Source organism: Homarus americanus, unplaced genomic scaffold (genome assembly GCF_018991925.1).
Source record: "Homarus americanus isolate GMGI-L3 unplaced genomic scaffold, GMGI_Hamer_2.0 scaffold45562, whole genome shotgun sequence".
Classification (NCBI taxonomy): domain Eukaryota; kingdom Metazoa; phylum Arthropoda; class Malacostraca; order Decapoda; family Nephropidae; genus Homarus; species Homarus americanus.
Window position 1 is genome coordinate 8,976,828 of NW_024744839.1, and position 16,895 is coordinate 8,993,722.

The window sequence follows — 16,895 nt, forward strand, 5'->3', positions numbered from 1 at the left end:
GACCCCCAAACTCCACTTTTTGAAGACACATAACTATGTTGTAGTAAAAATAACATCTTAATTTTATGATGGTACATGCACACAATTAATACTTAAGAGAAATAGAGAAATACAGTCGCCAAGTTAATGTCCATTCAAATAATGGACTCAACTCCCTCCCCCTCTCACACTACACTGCCGGCTCTTCCCTCTCTGAGAAATTTTTGGGGGAAAACCACTAAATTTTAATAAATAATACCTCAAACTAAAGTTAGGATAATACAATTGACATTGCTGGATTCCTTGTAAGACCAGGAATATTTTGAATATAAATGTCATATATTTTGCACAAAAGATAACATAGTTACTCAGAAAATTTTGTTATCTAAAATTTGTATGTCTAATGCAAAATATATGATGTTTATATTCAAAATGATCACCAAATTATAAGAATTCCAGCAATGTAAATTATATTCTGGCCGAGTAATTTGTATGAATTTTATGAGCTAAAACAAATATCTTGTTAATAAAAAAAAAATAATCTTCACGACACTATCTGTCAATCAAAGTACCCCACCTTGCCTCCCCCCCCTCTCCCAACCGCGCGGTCAGTCCCAACCCTCCCCCCCACCCCCCACCAATCATCCCTTCAGGAGAAGAGTGGGTGAAAAATTTAGATTTTAACATTTTGTATTAAATAATGCCTCAGATTAAAGTTAGGATAATATAATTGACATTGCTGGATTCCTTGTAAGACCAGGAATATTTTGAATATAAACGTCATATATTTTGCACGAAAGATAACATACTTACTCAGATTAAACATTTTATCTAAAAATTTTATGTCTAATGCAAAATATATGATGTTTATATTCAAAATGATCATCAAATTATAAGAATTCCAGCAATGTAAATTATATTCTGACCGGGTAATTTGTATGAATTTTATGAGCTAAAACAAATATCTTCAGTTAATAAAAAAAAAAAATATATTCTTCACAGGGTAACAGATGGTCGGTCGGTCCCTCCCTCCCCCCCACCCCCCACCAACCGTCCCAAGGAGATGTGTGGGAAAACCAGAATACTTAACTTTTTTGTAATAAATAATACCTCAAACTAAAGTTAGGATAATATAATTGACATTGCTGGATTCCTTGTAAGACCAGGAATATTTTGAATATAAATGTCATATATTTTGCACAAAAGATAACATAGTTACCCAGAGAAAAAATGTTATCTAAAATTTGTATGTCTAATGCAAAATATATGATGTTTATATTCAAAATGATCACCAAATTATAAGAATTCCAGCAATGTAAATTATATTCTGGCCGGGTAATTTGTATGAATTTTATGAGCTAAAACAGGCAGTCAGGCAGGGTGGAGGGTGGGGCAAATCTAAAAATAGCATCTCGAGCCGGACACTCACCGCGTATATGATGGAAAAAATCCGTGTTAAGTGAAAGTTCAGCTCTGGCGAGGCACCGCGTATATGATAAAACGCGTTAAGTGAAACCACGTTAGGCGGGGTAATACTGTATCTAAAATTTGTATGTCTAATGCAAAATCTATGATGTTTATATTCAAAATGATCATCAAATTGTAAGAATTCCAGCAATGTAAATTATATTCTGGTCGGATAATTTGTATGAATTTTATGAGCTAAATTAAAAAAAATTATACTTCACCGTGTAAAGGGGTACACCCACCGCGGAATGTGAGCATCCTGGGTTCTGGCAGGGCACCGCGTAAACGTGGAAACGCGGAATGTGGGACCGCGTAAAGTGAGGGTTGACTGTATAGCAATTTTAACACATGTTAAAGGGCATTGCTTGCGCAGATTTCAGATGCACTGGCGTGTACCAGTACGATAAACTCGTGCAAAATGAGATCCCACTGTATTTCCTAAACCCTGTAATTCTCCACCAATGTACCCTCTTCAGAAGTATAATCTAGATGTTGTATAGGAAAAGGATAGGGCAACAAAAGAACATTCCCATACTGCTCTGGGTTCCCCAAGGCGTGAAGGTCATCACTACTATGCTAAATCATTTCAGAATGTGTAGTCAGTAGAATTAGTAGGTTGGCCAAATACTTAGGCTCACCAAATATTGGTGTCTTAATTTTGAACTCTATCCCAGATTTAATTGGAACCCAATGAAATTCAATTAAGAATGGGGTAGTGGGAGTCAGTCCTAGGTGCAAGAGCAAAAATAAGCCTGGCAACCCTGTTTGAACTTTCTTCTGTACTGTACATCATTAGGTAGGCAGACCCATAAAGAGTTACAATAGTCAACCCGAGACAAATTAAGTGAATGTAATATTGTAGTGTCACAAGACACTGTCTATCCAAAATCTTTTTAATAGCATATAGATTTTGAATACGAAAGTTGCAACTCTAAGTATTGTATTGAATTTAGATGCTCTTTAAAATTCCCAAATATCTTCATATCGTCTGCAAACTTGATAATCTGGCACAATATATTTTTCATTTATGTTGTTTATGTCGATCACAAACAAGTTGTGTCCAAGGATAAAGCTTTGTGATATGCCACCGAGAACCTTCATCCAATCAGAAAGTACTCCATTTATTTATTACCACTCTTTGTTACTTGTCTTCCATTCAGTTGTTAATCCATGTCAAAATCTACTTGTGATGCCATGTGCCCAGATCTTAAGAGGCTAGTCGTACTTGTGAGACTTTGTCAAACACCTTGGAGAAATCTATGGACAACACATCCAATGGTGGGCCTTGGTCCATGTAGTCTGTTACCGTTTCAAGGAACATAAATAAGTTTGCCAGACAGGAATTTCTTTTTCATGAAATTGTGTTGTGATGTATTGATAAGACTGTTTTCTGGCAAATGTTGGGAGACGACGTTCCTCAGAATTTTCTCAAAGAGTTTGCATATTCAGTACGTGATGTTAGGCTGATAAACCTGTAATTTTCTGCGACACTTTTCTTACCCTTCTTGTATACTGGGGTAACATTGATAAATTTCCAATCCTCAGGCACTTTACCTTGAGCCAAGGATTTCCTGAATAAGTCTTAGTGAGGTGCAATCTTGGTTTGTGGTCCTTCCACTCCAAGTGCTTTGAATTCTTTCAAGTTGGCTACTTTCCTTTTGATGATATCATCTGTAATTGCTATCTCTCATAATTAATTTTCCACCCCTAAGGTAAACATTCTCTTATGTACTGGCATGTTAGCCATTGTGCCTTGTGTGAATACTGATGCAAAGTACAGTGTACAGATATTCAATTCAGGTATCAGCTGTTCGTCTGTCATCATCCAGGGCCACGTTGTTTTCACCCATTAGAGGGCTAACAGAATCCTTGATTTTCATTTAACTTCTGGTATACGCATTAAAGGACTTGGGATCTTTCTTAATATTTTGAGTTAGTTTCATCTCAAAATGCCATTTGGCTGGTGTAATTTCCTGATTGGCCACATTTATGGCTCTTTTGTATACTACATAATCTGCATTTCTTCCACACCCGTTATTTTCTCTTGCAGGCTTTCCTAGATCAGTGATTTATCCATCTGGTCTTGTTCCCTCTTCTCTTTGTTTTCTAGAGTATACATTCCTCAACTGTTAATAAGTATTGCCATGAAGTTTTGCACTGATTCATCTATGTCTGACTCCTCTCTACTGATTTCCTCCCAGTTAATTCTCCATAGTTTGTCTCCCATGAGTTGGTAATCTCCATGGTTGAAGTCATAGTATTCCTCCTTAACTAACTTCTCTCAACTAACAAAGTTTGTATTCCATCTTAGTATGTAGTGGTTGCTGGTCGGAGTTGGTTTCTTCCGATGTGGACCTCGTCCACCATAGCCTCCTCAGTCGTCAAGATTAAGTTTAAAATATTCTCTCCATAGGGCCAAGTGGAATTTTATAAAAAGAAAGTCCACTGACCTGGCTACAGCTCCTACCCGACTTACGTATTTTCGAGTCCCAACATCAGTACAGTACACAGACAAATTTTTTTATTGTAATTCACTTTGAAATGGCTGGCAAGCTTAAAAGTGAGAGTTTTGTGGTGCTGAGAAGAAAATGAGACACCCATTTTAGTTTTTCTATGCATTATTTAAGCATTTTCGACTTACGACCTGGATTTGGGTCCCTAAGCCCCTCGTAAGTCGGGGAGGAGTTGTACTCTTCTAGTAAATCCTTTTGGTTCTTAACCAAAAACATGTTATAACTTCTGCACTCCCTCTTTTCCGACCTGATAACTCTATAGCCAACTCTCCACCTGATAAAGCCAATCTCTTAGGAACCTTGTTCTCCTTTAACTCCACCTTAGAAGATTCCAACTCTACCCCTTCTACTGAACCTATGTACAGTTGGGTCTCACATTACGCGGTTAATGTAACCCGGAGGGTACCGCGGAAAGTGAGGAACGCGTAAAGTGAACAACATAACATATGGGATTAATTGAAATGGAGTCCAGGCCGATCCCCAAACTCCACTTTTTGACGACACACAACTATGTTGTAGTAAAAATATTATCTTAACTTTATGATGGCATGCACACACAATTAATAATTAAGAGAAATATCAATAATATTAGGTTTTTTAACACTTACATTAGTAGAAAAGATGGCTGGGCACACGGGGATGGGCGGTTGGTTCCGAGGCAGAGGGCAGATTATTGGCCCTCACCTGTATCACTTGTATCAATTGTATCACTATCCACCACAGAGGCTTGCAGGGCCTCTTTGTCAAACCCCCCAAAGTTCATATAAGTCCATATCCTCACTATAATTATCACCATCACTGACTTGGGCCGGCTGTAGTGGGTGGCGGGTGAAGAACTGGTAATGTTTTGATGACTGGGCGACCTTGTGCGCACCATTTTCGCGCCTCTTACACAACATGGCGGATGGCGGGAGGTTTGGATCCAAAAATGGCGCGGCTTGCCAGCCGCTCTCCGCGTAATGGGGTTCACGACCGCGGAATGTGAGCATGTTAGGTTCCGGCAGGGCACCGCGTTAACGGTGAACCGCGGAATGCGGGACCGCGTAATGTGAGGGTTGACTGTACTTTCCTATAATATCCACTCATAGGGTTGCTTGTGTGTTATCCATTTTGGATGTGAGTAAGGGGCATGGATTGGATGGAATAACCCCTCATGTTCTCAGGGAGTGTGCTTGCTTGCCTCTTTTGTCTTTGTCTCTAAACCCAAACTTTTCCTTCTTCTTGGAAGTATGCCTCAGTTCAGCCCATCCCAAAGAAGGGTGACCATTCTAACCCTCTAACTATCACCCGATTGCCCTAACTTCATCCCTCTCAAAGATTTTTGAAACTATCTTAAACTCTCATTTTCTCCGCCACCTTGAACACCTTTTTCTTTTGTCGAATCACCAGAATGGCTTTCACCGGGCGAGATCGACTGGTGATCTGCTCTCTTTCTGCACCCATCTTTGGTCATCCCCTCTTAGGGATTATGGGGAAACTTTTGTCGTGGCCCTTGACATCTCCAAAGCACTTGACAGGGAAAGGCACAAGTCTTTGCTTTCTAAATTTCCCTCTTATGGTTTCTCTCCCCCACTTTGTTCTCATAATTTCTAGCTTCCTCGAGAGCCGATCCATGGCAGTTGTTGTCAAGGGATCTCTAGCTCTTTCTCTACCAGTAGTGGTGTCCCACAGGGTTCTGTTCTTTCACCTACTCTTCCTTCTTTTTATCAATGATTTACTTCACACTACTACTACTTCTATCCATTCTTAAGCTGATGATTCTACTCTTCACTCTTCATCTCATTTTTCTCTTCCCCGACTCTCAAACTAAATCTGTTTCTAGAGCTGATATCATTTCATCTATCAATATGGATCTGTGCAGCATCTCTAAATGGGGATGTAGAAATTTGGTTACATTCAATACTGTAGGAATAAAACACAGGATTTACCAATTACACTTTCCAAAATAAAAGATCTTCCACCAATCACATTTCAGGACTCAATCATTTTACCAAATTCTAATATAGATATGGTCGGCCTCACCATTTCTTCTAATATGTCATGGAAGCCACACATCCACAACATTGCGAAAGCTGCCTCCCGAAAGCTAGGAATGGTGTACAGATGCCGTAGCTACTTCAGCCCTAAGTAGTTGCTTCAAGTTTATAAGGGATTCATTCGTCCAAACTTGGAGTACTGCTCTCATATCTGGGGTGATTCTTCTTCTGTCCAACCGTTAGATAGGGTGGAATCAAAGGTATTTTGTTTTATAAACTCTCCTCCTTTAGTCGATAATCTCTCCTGCCATTCTCTTCGCCGCAATGTTGCTTCATTCTCTCTCTCTTTTACAAGTACAGTAATACCCCGCTTTACGCGGTTTCACTTTCCACGATTTCGCATTTACGCGGTACCTCGCCAGAACCGGACTTTCACTTTACGCGGTGCATCTACTCATATACGCAGGAAGCGATGCAGGCAGGGTGCGCACAAGGTCGCCCAGTCATCAAAACATTACCGAGTTCTTCACCCGCCACCCACCACAGCCGGCCCAAGTCAGTGATAGTGAGGATATGGACTTGTATGGACTTTGAGGGGTTTGACAAAGAGGCCCTGCAAGCCTATGTGATGGATAGTGATACAATTGATACAAGTGATACAGGTGAGGACCAATAATCTGCCCTCTGCCTCGGAACCAACCCCCCATCCCTGTGTGCCCAGCCATCTTTTCTACTAATGTAAGTGTTAAAAAAACTAATATTATTGATATTTCTCTTAATTATTAATTGTGTGAGCATACCATCATAAAATTAAGATGTAATTTTTACTACAACGTAGGTATTGTGTCTGAAAAAGTGGAGTTTGGGGGTCGGGCCAGTCTCTATTGGAATTAATCCCATATGTTCTGTTGTTCACTTTCCGCGGTACCCCGTGGGTTCAATTGACCGCGTAAATCGGGGTACTACTGTACTTTAATGGGCTGGTTTTCCGGCATCTTCGTGGTGTAGATTATTATAGTCTTATTCACTTCTATTTTTATTTTTACTCTATTATTTTTTGCCCCCCCTGGCCCCATTGTGGGTCAATGACCTGTGCCCAGGTGGGCTATTCCCCTTAAAAAAAAAAAAAAAGATCAAGGAATTCTTCTCCAATGGCATGTGTGGTAAGATAAATCATCCAGTGTATTGCCTCACGTCTAAAATCTCCCATGATGAGGGCTTCTGCTCTGGATGACTTTAATGGAGACCTGCAATTTCTTCCTTGAAGGCTGAGTCAGCCCTTTAACACACACCTACTGTCACCGTACTTTTGTTTTGAGCAATCAAATCACACCAAATAAATTATGCTGATCCCATTTTGTTTAGCATGTCATTAATGGTCTCTTCTAAAGGGTGGTTGATACCCTGGTGAATAAAATTCACCGTGACACATTTTCTTGACCCCAAGACTTGCTAATTTCAGTGATGTCTGGCTGTACATATGCACTCTATTCATCAGCCTTATTAGCAAGACATCTGGCATTTGTGTACCAACACTTGATTGACCCAGTTTCTAGGACTGTCCTTTTTGAAGACTGTAATTCTAGAGCATTTGTTCTATCTGGGTTAGTAGTACTGTACAGTATTACTTAAAGCTACAGCATACATTACATTAACATTATTTACAGTTGGTTCACTTCTTGCCCCTATTAGTGAGAAGACTGGTACAATACTTTGGCTTCCCCATCTTCTTGTAGCCTGACTACTTTGCCCTTCTGATCTTTAGTTGAGCATCTCCATATTGTGGGTTGCTGCGTAGCCCTTTCAGTTTGCCCCTGAGCCTTTTGCCCCCCTTTATTTGTGGGGAAATTCGGATGGGAGTTATGTACACATTACTATACAATACAGTACTGTTACTTGCTTGAGGTTTTATGCCTTTTTAAAGATATCCCGCATGTGCTCACGTTTAGGGATGGTGATCCTCACTAACTGTACTGTGTGTTTATCAAGTCTTTCCACATTTGTTATGTGCAACTCATCTACAAAGTTAACCAAATTTCTCAGCATCTGTTTGACTGATTGTTCATCTGTCTCTCCCTCCTTCCTCACCAAGTTCTTTATAATGAGGTTGTTCCTGCATTTGTTTATCTTTGTTTGTTCATGCATCTCATCTCAAAGGTTTTGTTATGTTAGCCCTGTGACATTATCGGTCTGATCCACTGTGGGTGATAATTTGGCCATGTTTTCTTGTAAGTTGTTTAATCCTTCCTGCATTGATTTCTGGAGTTCTGTTAGTTGTTTGAGGCCCCAGGGGTCCACAACCTTCCCAGCCAGTGGGACTCATCTGAGAAGGCCACACTTTTATATTATTGTCAACTAATTTCATAGGAGAATAAAAGAATAGAAATAATAAAACAGATCAGGAGTGAGAAAAGTTATACTGTTGTGTTGTCAATAGTAAGAGAAACAATTGGGACCCTGCAATTGAGTGTAAATGAGGCAGAAAGTCAGATCAGCAACCTGGGTTTACAATTTTTGTGATGCCACATGGCACCAGGGTCTACCATTAGACAACACATATGCTTCCAATATCTTCCCAGGCAGTAGTACCTCCCTGTTTGATAGCTGCCTACTATGCTGAATATCATGTATAGTAAAGTGAACTATTTGATCAATAAATATACAGTACTGTATACCCAAGACCAAAACCACTGGCTCCAGAAATACAAGACCATTAACACATGAACCATGCAGCAGTTGACAAAGTTAAGAAAAAATCTCAGAAATTTGAGAGGTGGGTTGGACAAGAGGATGTATGCCAGTTACAGGAACCAAGCAATGTCAGAGTGTAGTAGGGCTGAAAAAGAGTTCAAGAGGCAACATGCAAGTAAGGTCAAGTTAAACCCAAAGGCTTTCTACCACAAACAAATTTGAAATTAAAAACCTGCATTGACGTAATGGATATGAGGCTTCAAGATGGTAGTTAAGCATACCCAGACCAGGATAAGGCGGACGCTTTAAAAAAATTATTTTCCTTAGTGTTCACATGGGAGGATGCTAACAATCTTCCTGCATTTGAGAAAAGACAATTTGACACAGCTCAGAACTACAATGTGTTCTCCGAAGATAGATAAGAAATAAATTGTCAAAGCTTAAGGTTCGTAAGAGCCTTGGTCCAGACATGGTGCATCCCATAGTGCTAAGAGAGTTGTACAACGAGCTTGTGGAGCCCCTAAAGATCCTGTTCTGTAAATGCCTCAAAGAACAAAAGGTCTCCAGTAACTGGATATTGGCTTATATGAGACCTATATTCAAGAAGGGCTATCGTCACCCCACGAATAATTATAGACCATTGAACCTGACCAGCATAGTGTGCAAAGTAGAAGAGAGCATTATAAGAGAACTCAAAATGGAACATCTATTATGAAAAGACTTTGTAAAGGACTGCCAACACGATTTGTCGATATTATGCTGGGACGCTCCTGTTTGACACGATTACTCAAGGTGCTGGATGTTTGGACTCAAATTGTTGAACAGGGTGGTAATATCAACAATATATATACGTAGTACCAGTATCTAAATTTTGCCAAGGCTTTTGACAACATACCTCCATGAAAGGCCAAGAATTAAACTGGAAGGGTATGGGATTTGGGGAAGTGTCCTAGCATTGAATGGAGGCTTTCTTCATGACCGCAAGCAGTGTGTGATAAGTTTAATGACAAGGAATTGTCATATGTACCCTCGGCAAGCGGATTATCAAAGGACAGTGCGCTGGGCCTTTTGTTGTTTGTTTATTTCATAAATGACATGCCAGAAGCTATACACTCCTTTACACAAATGTTTGCGGACGATGCCAGTTATTCGGGGAAATTAAGAACTAAACAGACTGTGAAGAGCTACATACAGAGCTTCAAGAGCGGTAAAAAAAAAATGGCTGTTTAGATTCAATATCACAGTGTAAGAGGATGCACCTTGGTCATACCAACAGTAAGGAGGCATATCACATGTCCCAACAGGACAAAGAAACTGCATTAGCTAATAGAGACCGAATATGTAAAGGACCTGGGTGTGTATGTTGACAACGAACTCAAGTTCTCGGGCCATTGTGAGAAGGTGAATCAAGCAACTAAGCTAAGTCTAATAAGGTTGTTCAGATATCCAGATAGTCCATCCCTTGTAACGATCTTCAAGAGTGAGATGCTTCCCCACCTGGAGTACAGTCCTGTCATCCTGTCTGGCCCTCGAGATATGCTAAAGACTCAGTTGACTGAAAATGTTCAAAGGAGGGCCACTAGACTGGTGTCTGCACTACGGCACCACAGTTATCTAAAAAGTTTAGAACATCTGCAACGGCCTAGTTTATAGTACCTGTACAGTATACCCCCAAGTTCGCGGATTTTTACTTCACGGTTCTCGGTTATTCACGGATGACACCTCGGATGTACCAAAGAATGTCTCTGGGCAGTTTTAAAGTTGCCGGCATTTTTGCGGCTGGGACAGGGAGCCATTCATTCTAGAGACAGTAATTTCCTTTACCTGTATTGTAAATATGTGTGTGTGTAGACACACACACAAAACACATACAAATAAATAATAACGGGAAAATACTCTCACAAATAATCAAAAACAAATTTATTAAAAATGTGAGTCTACCCTCAAGTCCATGCTCCATTACTTTATTAATAGAGCACGGACTACCTGGGCTTATATTTAGGCATAAAAGAACCTGATTTACAGCCATAATTTTGAACATCAGTTATTGATTAATCTCAACAGAAAGATTTGCAAATAAACATGTATAATGCTGTGTCTTTTATTTTTATCTTGAGTTAACTATTTTTTTTTAATTTAATATTTGTGACAATTAATAATTTGGGTTACATTTTACTTTTAGTTCCTAACCAAACCCAGCAAGACAACATGAGAAAACAAAGGCACCTAAAGAACCAAAGCTGAAATCAAAAGTCCGAAAAACTCAAAGAATATAATTTCGCAATGAAAACACTTCAAAGTACTCTTATTTTTGGTAATGTCTGAGAACAGCACTACCACCACTGGGAGTTGTTTGATTACTTTTATTTTTTCCAGATATTCTTTGGATGATAGTAAATATTAAAAATGATATGCCAATGCATATAACCTAATATAACCTGACCTAACCCACCAAAGAATCCTACCTAACCTTACTTAACTTCCTAACCCCTGTCATATTAAACAGAAAGTACTAATTTTGATATCTGGTACCAATGCAACAATTTTGTTGAAACTTCATTATGTAATTTTACAGTTTTTTGGAAGTGAGAGTACACTCGGACCAAGCGGGTTGGCTGTAAACAAAGAGAAGACACGTGGCGATTCAGCAGATTTTTAGGAGTATTCACGGTATATAATTAATTTCTTCGTGTACAAAGCACATAAAGACACCATTTTAGTGAAATACGATCAGTTTTTCACCGCGTTTTACCCACAATTCCCCTAATCCTTTATGCCCTGCCCACTACAGGTGATTTATGACTGTAGAGAAAAAATAATAATTAAAAGTTGTTGCCTCTTTTAAAATACTGTACTTACTATAATGATAAGAACGTGTGTGGAAATAATGAAGATTAATGTTAACGAGATACCCTCTGCCGCAATATGGGTTTTGAAGTTTCTTTTATTACTATATTTTCATCGGTGAGTTCTGATATGATATTAATTTCTTGGGAAAATGCTTCGTTTGGTAAATAATTATGCCCCTAGGCTCGCATTAGCAACACTACTTCATCTTGAACAGCGATAAATCAATACGGCGGCCCAACCGACACTCGAGTTTTTCATATGTTCGGTGTACGTTTATGAGCCGCTCGGTCCGGGCGGCTTCTCACGTTCACATAAAACATAAAATTACACCATATCATAGTAAGTTCTTTTTGTTTAATATACCGGGGGGTTTGGGGAGCGGAGCCCCACGGCTAGGAAGTTAGGAAAGGTTAGATAGGTTTCTTTGGTTAGGTTGGTGCGGTCTTCTAACAACACTTCTGCTGCTCGTTTTTCTTATCAACTAAAGTTAGGTTTAATTTAGAAATAACCAGGGTTAAACAAAGGTGATATAACAAAGGTAATTAAACTATCCAACCATGAATGAACTCATAGCAATTGTTTTAAATTAGGCAAATTTAGATTTAGGCGCGAGATAGGTAAACATTGGTTTGGAAATAGAATCGTGGATGAGTGGAGCATGTTACCAAACATCATCATAAATTCGAACATGCTGGGTAGCTTTATATATAGGTTGGGCAGATATATAAGCAATAGGGGTTGGGTGTAAACGGGACTGTCCAGTATGGGCCAATAGGTCCGCTGCAGTTTCCTCCATTTTTATGAATGATGTATTGGACCTCAAGCCTGTAGATTAATGTTCATGACAGAAACAATCCAAAAAATTATATTGAAAAATATGGCAATTATTGACGACTACACCAACACTGATTTTTCATAGAAAACAAATTTTAAAATGCCACAAGTTCAACTTAACCTAACCAAACCCCTGCCCCCATAAAATGATTATCACATCAGAACTCACTGATGAAATTATAGAAAGAATATGAACATCAAACAATTTTGGAAGAAGTTTAACGTTAAACAAGCTGTAGACTTCTTGGTGGAGGCATGGGATCTGCTGACTATTGCTACGATTCGTCACGCATGGAGACATGTGTTGCATGGCATACCAGGTGAGAGGAGGAGTGAACCTGTGACTGGTCAGGTTCAGACTGTTGCAGTAGCAGTGGACCTTGCCAGAGAAGCTGCGCTCAATATTACAGCTGAAGGCTTCTCCGAGACCACCAACGAAGACATCCTGGAGGTGATCAAAGTTCCTGAAGTGACTGCCGACGAGATGTTGGAAGAAGAACACGCCAGTGAAGAGGAGGAAGAAGGTGCGTCATTCTCCGAAGAACCTAGTTTAAGTCATAGTGATATTAAGTGTGTCATAGAGTTTACAGAAAAAATTAAGTCCGTCCTTTCCCGCGACAATGACGATGAACGCTATGAAGTCTTCCATACCCGACTGGTGCAGGCTATGGAGCCGTACATCAAGGTGTATCACGACAACATCAACACCAGCCGTCAGCAAAGCATAACCGAGTTCTTCGCCCGCAACCCACCACAGCCAGCCCAAGCCAGTGATAGTGAAAGTGAAGTTGACTTTGAGGGATTTGTCAGGGAAGCCCTGACAACTGTAAGTGACAGTGATGTTGATTCACCTAGTAATGGTGATTCACCTGAGGGCCAGTAATCTGCCCTCTGCCTCGGAACCAGCCTCCATCCCCGTATGCCGACCCATCTCTTCTACTACCGTAAGTGTTCCACAAAATTTTTCGTTTTTTAACCTATTCTTTATTTTTCCTATGTTAACCTTTATCTTTCCTAACCTAACCTCTTCTATATTACTTGTTTTTTCATACCATCATAAAGTTAAGATAGAATTTTTACTACAACATAGTTATGTGTCGTCAAAAAGTGGAGTTTGGGGGTCGGGCTGGGTTCTATTGGAATTAATCCCATATGTTCTGTTGTTCACTTAACGCGGATTTCACTTAACGCGGGACCCTCTGGGTTCAATTTACCGCGTTAAGTGGGGTACAACTGTAGTCATAAATATTAGCCGAATTATCAAAATATGGGCTAATATTGACGACTATACCGCAAACACATTATTTGTTCTGATGTTTGTGGTAGTCATCAATAATAGCCGGTTAAGGTTATGTTAAGTTTAACCATTAAATAAACACTTTTTAGCACATTTGCCATAAATACAACAGTGTCCACTATAACGCACAGTGAAATTGCAGCATTTCTAACTCGTTTTCCATGAAAAAATTAGCAGTAGTAATGTTGTCAATACTTACCGATCATTCATAGTATTATTTCACGTCTTGCCACTTAACGAACCTCAGTAGTTTGGGTAAATATTTGTTTAATGGCAGTGGCTCCTTTTTGTTGTGAGAATAGATTTTTGTGTGTGTGTGTGTATTTAGGTGTGTTTTACTCAAGTCTGAACTTAAATTTTTGGACAAATGAATGAGTTTTGTAAAAAGTTAAAATTTTCTGCTTTTTATTTGCACCAAAAATTAAGGTCAAATTTGAATAAAACACACCTAAATACACACACACACACACAAAAAACCCTATTACCCAAAAAAATTCTACATCCAAATCACAGTTGAAACCTAACCTAACCTTGCCACAGCCATTAAACTAATATTAACCCTAATTTTATAGTTGCAATCGATAATTTTGACAATTCGCACATTTTCTTCAATGGAATTTCTGGCGCAAAATTTGCATAAGCGCAATATTTAAAATTTTATTGTCTGAAAATTTACATTTCAATTGTTGTCGCTAAACGAATCTCATGAATTTTATAGTTGCAATTGGTAATTTTGACAATTCTATTACACTTTTCCTCAATGGAATTTCTGGCGCGAATTACGTATAAGCAAGAATTTAGCATTTTATTATCTATGTTCATTATTGGCGGTACACAACCGTGACATCGAACAGGATTATTATTGTTTCGGTCATCCATCAAATTTTAGGATTTTAAGTTACCACCATCCGAGAGAGCTCCTGTGGTTAGGTTATGTTGCATTTGAGAAGCAGTGTTGTGACCGATTTTTATCAGTTAGGTTAGGTTGAAATTCTGTTTTCTGGTGGTTTTGATGTGTTTTGAACGATTCTGACCTGAACTTTTATCACAAATTACTACATTTTGTGGTTTCCTCCCAGCCAAAACCCCTGGTTCCCATTGGGGGTCCCCCATTATTGTTGGATAAGGGAGGTAGCTAAAAAAGTAGTGGTTTGCGGTAGAAATGAAGGTCAGAATCAATCATAATACACCAAAAACCACCAGAAAAACATAATTTTAACTTCCATATAAATGGATGATCGCAACGATGATTTTGCCCATCGAATGACATGGCGGTACACATGCAGAACATAGAACAGTTAATATTTAGTAGTTGCCACCACCTAACTGAATATTGAGTCATATATGGGGGGATAGAGAAAAAAATTTAAAATAAATTATTCTAGAACGTTTCTGTAGGAAATTTTTAGTTTTCAAGTTATTTTAACTTTTATAATATTTGGCCAATCAGTAAGAGTGTTGATGTGAAGCCATATTCGTGCACACCCATCACCATGAGTGTTGATGTGACGTCATAGTCGTGCGTGTCATTCAGCATTCATGGCCAGTTGGAAGATGGCGTCAGTGTGAGATGGATGTACATTGGCTGGCTGCCGCATTATTCAGCTCATTTTGGACAATGAAACAGCAGCCGTTGACATTTTTAGGGTTCACGGGATTCTTGTTTCATCTGTAAAGTGTCCAAGATGTAATTCAGTGTCACTACCGTGCAGATCAGAGACAGACTTGCAAAAGAGACTTAGGGGTAGTCATAAGCCCGGACCTTCGGCCTAGAAAACATTGTTTTAATGTTCAAAATAAGGCAAACAGAGTACTGTATTAGGTTTTATATCTAGAAGTGTAAGTAATAAGAGTACGGAGGTCATATTGCAATTATATCTTGCGCTAGTCAGGCCGCACCTCAATTATGCTGTCCAGTTCTGGTGCCCTTATTATAGAATGGATATCAATTCACTAGAGTCGGTGCAGTGAAGAATGACAAAAATTATTCTGGGACTTAGAAACCTTCCATATCAAGATTGATTAAAGAACTTAACTTGCATTCCCTAGAAAGACGAAGTGTGCGGAGAGATATGATAGAAGTATTTAAGTGGGTGAAAGGAATCAATAAAGGAGATATAGATAAAGTTCTTATAATATCCGAGCAGGATAGGACTCGTAGCAACAGATTTAAGTTGGATAAGTTTAGGTTTAGGGGGGAGATTGGAAGGAACTGGTTCACAAATAGGGTGGTAGATGAGTGGAACAAGCTTAGCAACTTTGTAATAAGTGTTGGGACGCTAGAAAGGTTTAAAAGGAGGCTAGATAGATTCATGGATGATAGAGTGGTTGTAACTCTCAACAGGAGCTGCCATGCACAGGCCAACCGGCCTATTGCAGACTCCTTATTTTCTTATGTTCTTAAGACACCACTTCCTCATTCAAGGCACATCACTCTATCCTCCTGTATCTCTTACTTAGGTAAGTTTCTTACACACTAGAGTTTAGGTTAGTTAGGTTAGGTAGGTTAGGTGAGGTTAAGTAGGTTAGGTTATATGAGGTAAGGTGAGGTTAGGTTAGTTTTTTTTAGTTTCTTTGAGATTTTGTATATAACATGATTTACACTATAAAAACTCATTTTAAAAAATCAATTAGGTGGTGGCAACTCCTAAATATTTACCCATCGAATGACTGTGGAGCCCCCGGTTTCATTAGGTTAGATTTAAAACTTTTTCTGAGGGTTTTAAAAACATTTTACCTAAGATTTTAATAGCAAATCTTTACTGGGTAGATTCTAGGCAGGAGAGGGGCTTATCTCAGAAGCTCTTGATTTGCACCAGAAATGAAGGTTAATTCATTCATAACACATCAAAAACCATAGGAAAATATAGTTTGAACTTTGATTTCGTATAGTAGCAACAAGTGAAAATTTACCCAATCTTTCGGAGTGAGAATTGTGAACTCTTGGAACAACCTGCCAGAGTGTTGTGACGGCACCGAGTGAGCTCTTTCAAGACTAGACTTGACTACAGTGGAGCAGGTTCAGATACACCCCATTTCGTCACCAATCCGTTTCGTCACCAAAACCCCATTTCGTCGCCACTAACAGTCACTGGTATTAGTGGCAAATTGTAAGTTATTATTTTACACAAATGGAAATATTACACATGTATACAGATGACTTGAGAAGTATTGTTATTATTATACATGAATATTAATTATTTAATAAACAAAATAATTAAAACATTTGTAAATAAACTGAACAATGAAGATAATTTGGCACCAGCGCATAAACCACAGAGTAGCAAA

General features: G+C 39.0%; 1 protein-coding gene across 9 annotated transcripts in view; it reads right to left on the reverse strand.

Moving 5' to 3' along the window:
* LOC121878166 (zinc finger and BTB domain-containing protein 24-like) overlaps positions 1-16,895 on the reverse strand; it is a 94,656-nt gene that overhangs the window by 76,164 nt on the left and 1,597 nt on the right. For 2 of the 9 annotated variants that reach the window (XM_042384200.1, XM_042384196.1), the window contains exon 2: positions 15,100-15,276. The exons of the other annotated variants lie outside the window; for them this stretch is intronic. The gene's annotated coding sequence lies outside the window, so the exon portion shown is untranslated. The remainder of the gene's footprint in view (positions 1-15,099; positions 15,277-16,895) is intronic. 9 annotated transcript variants of the gene reach the window in all.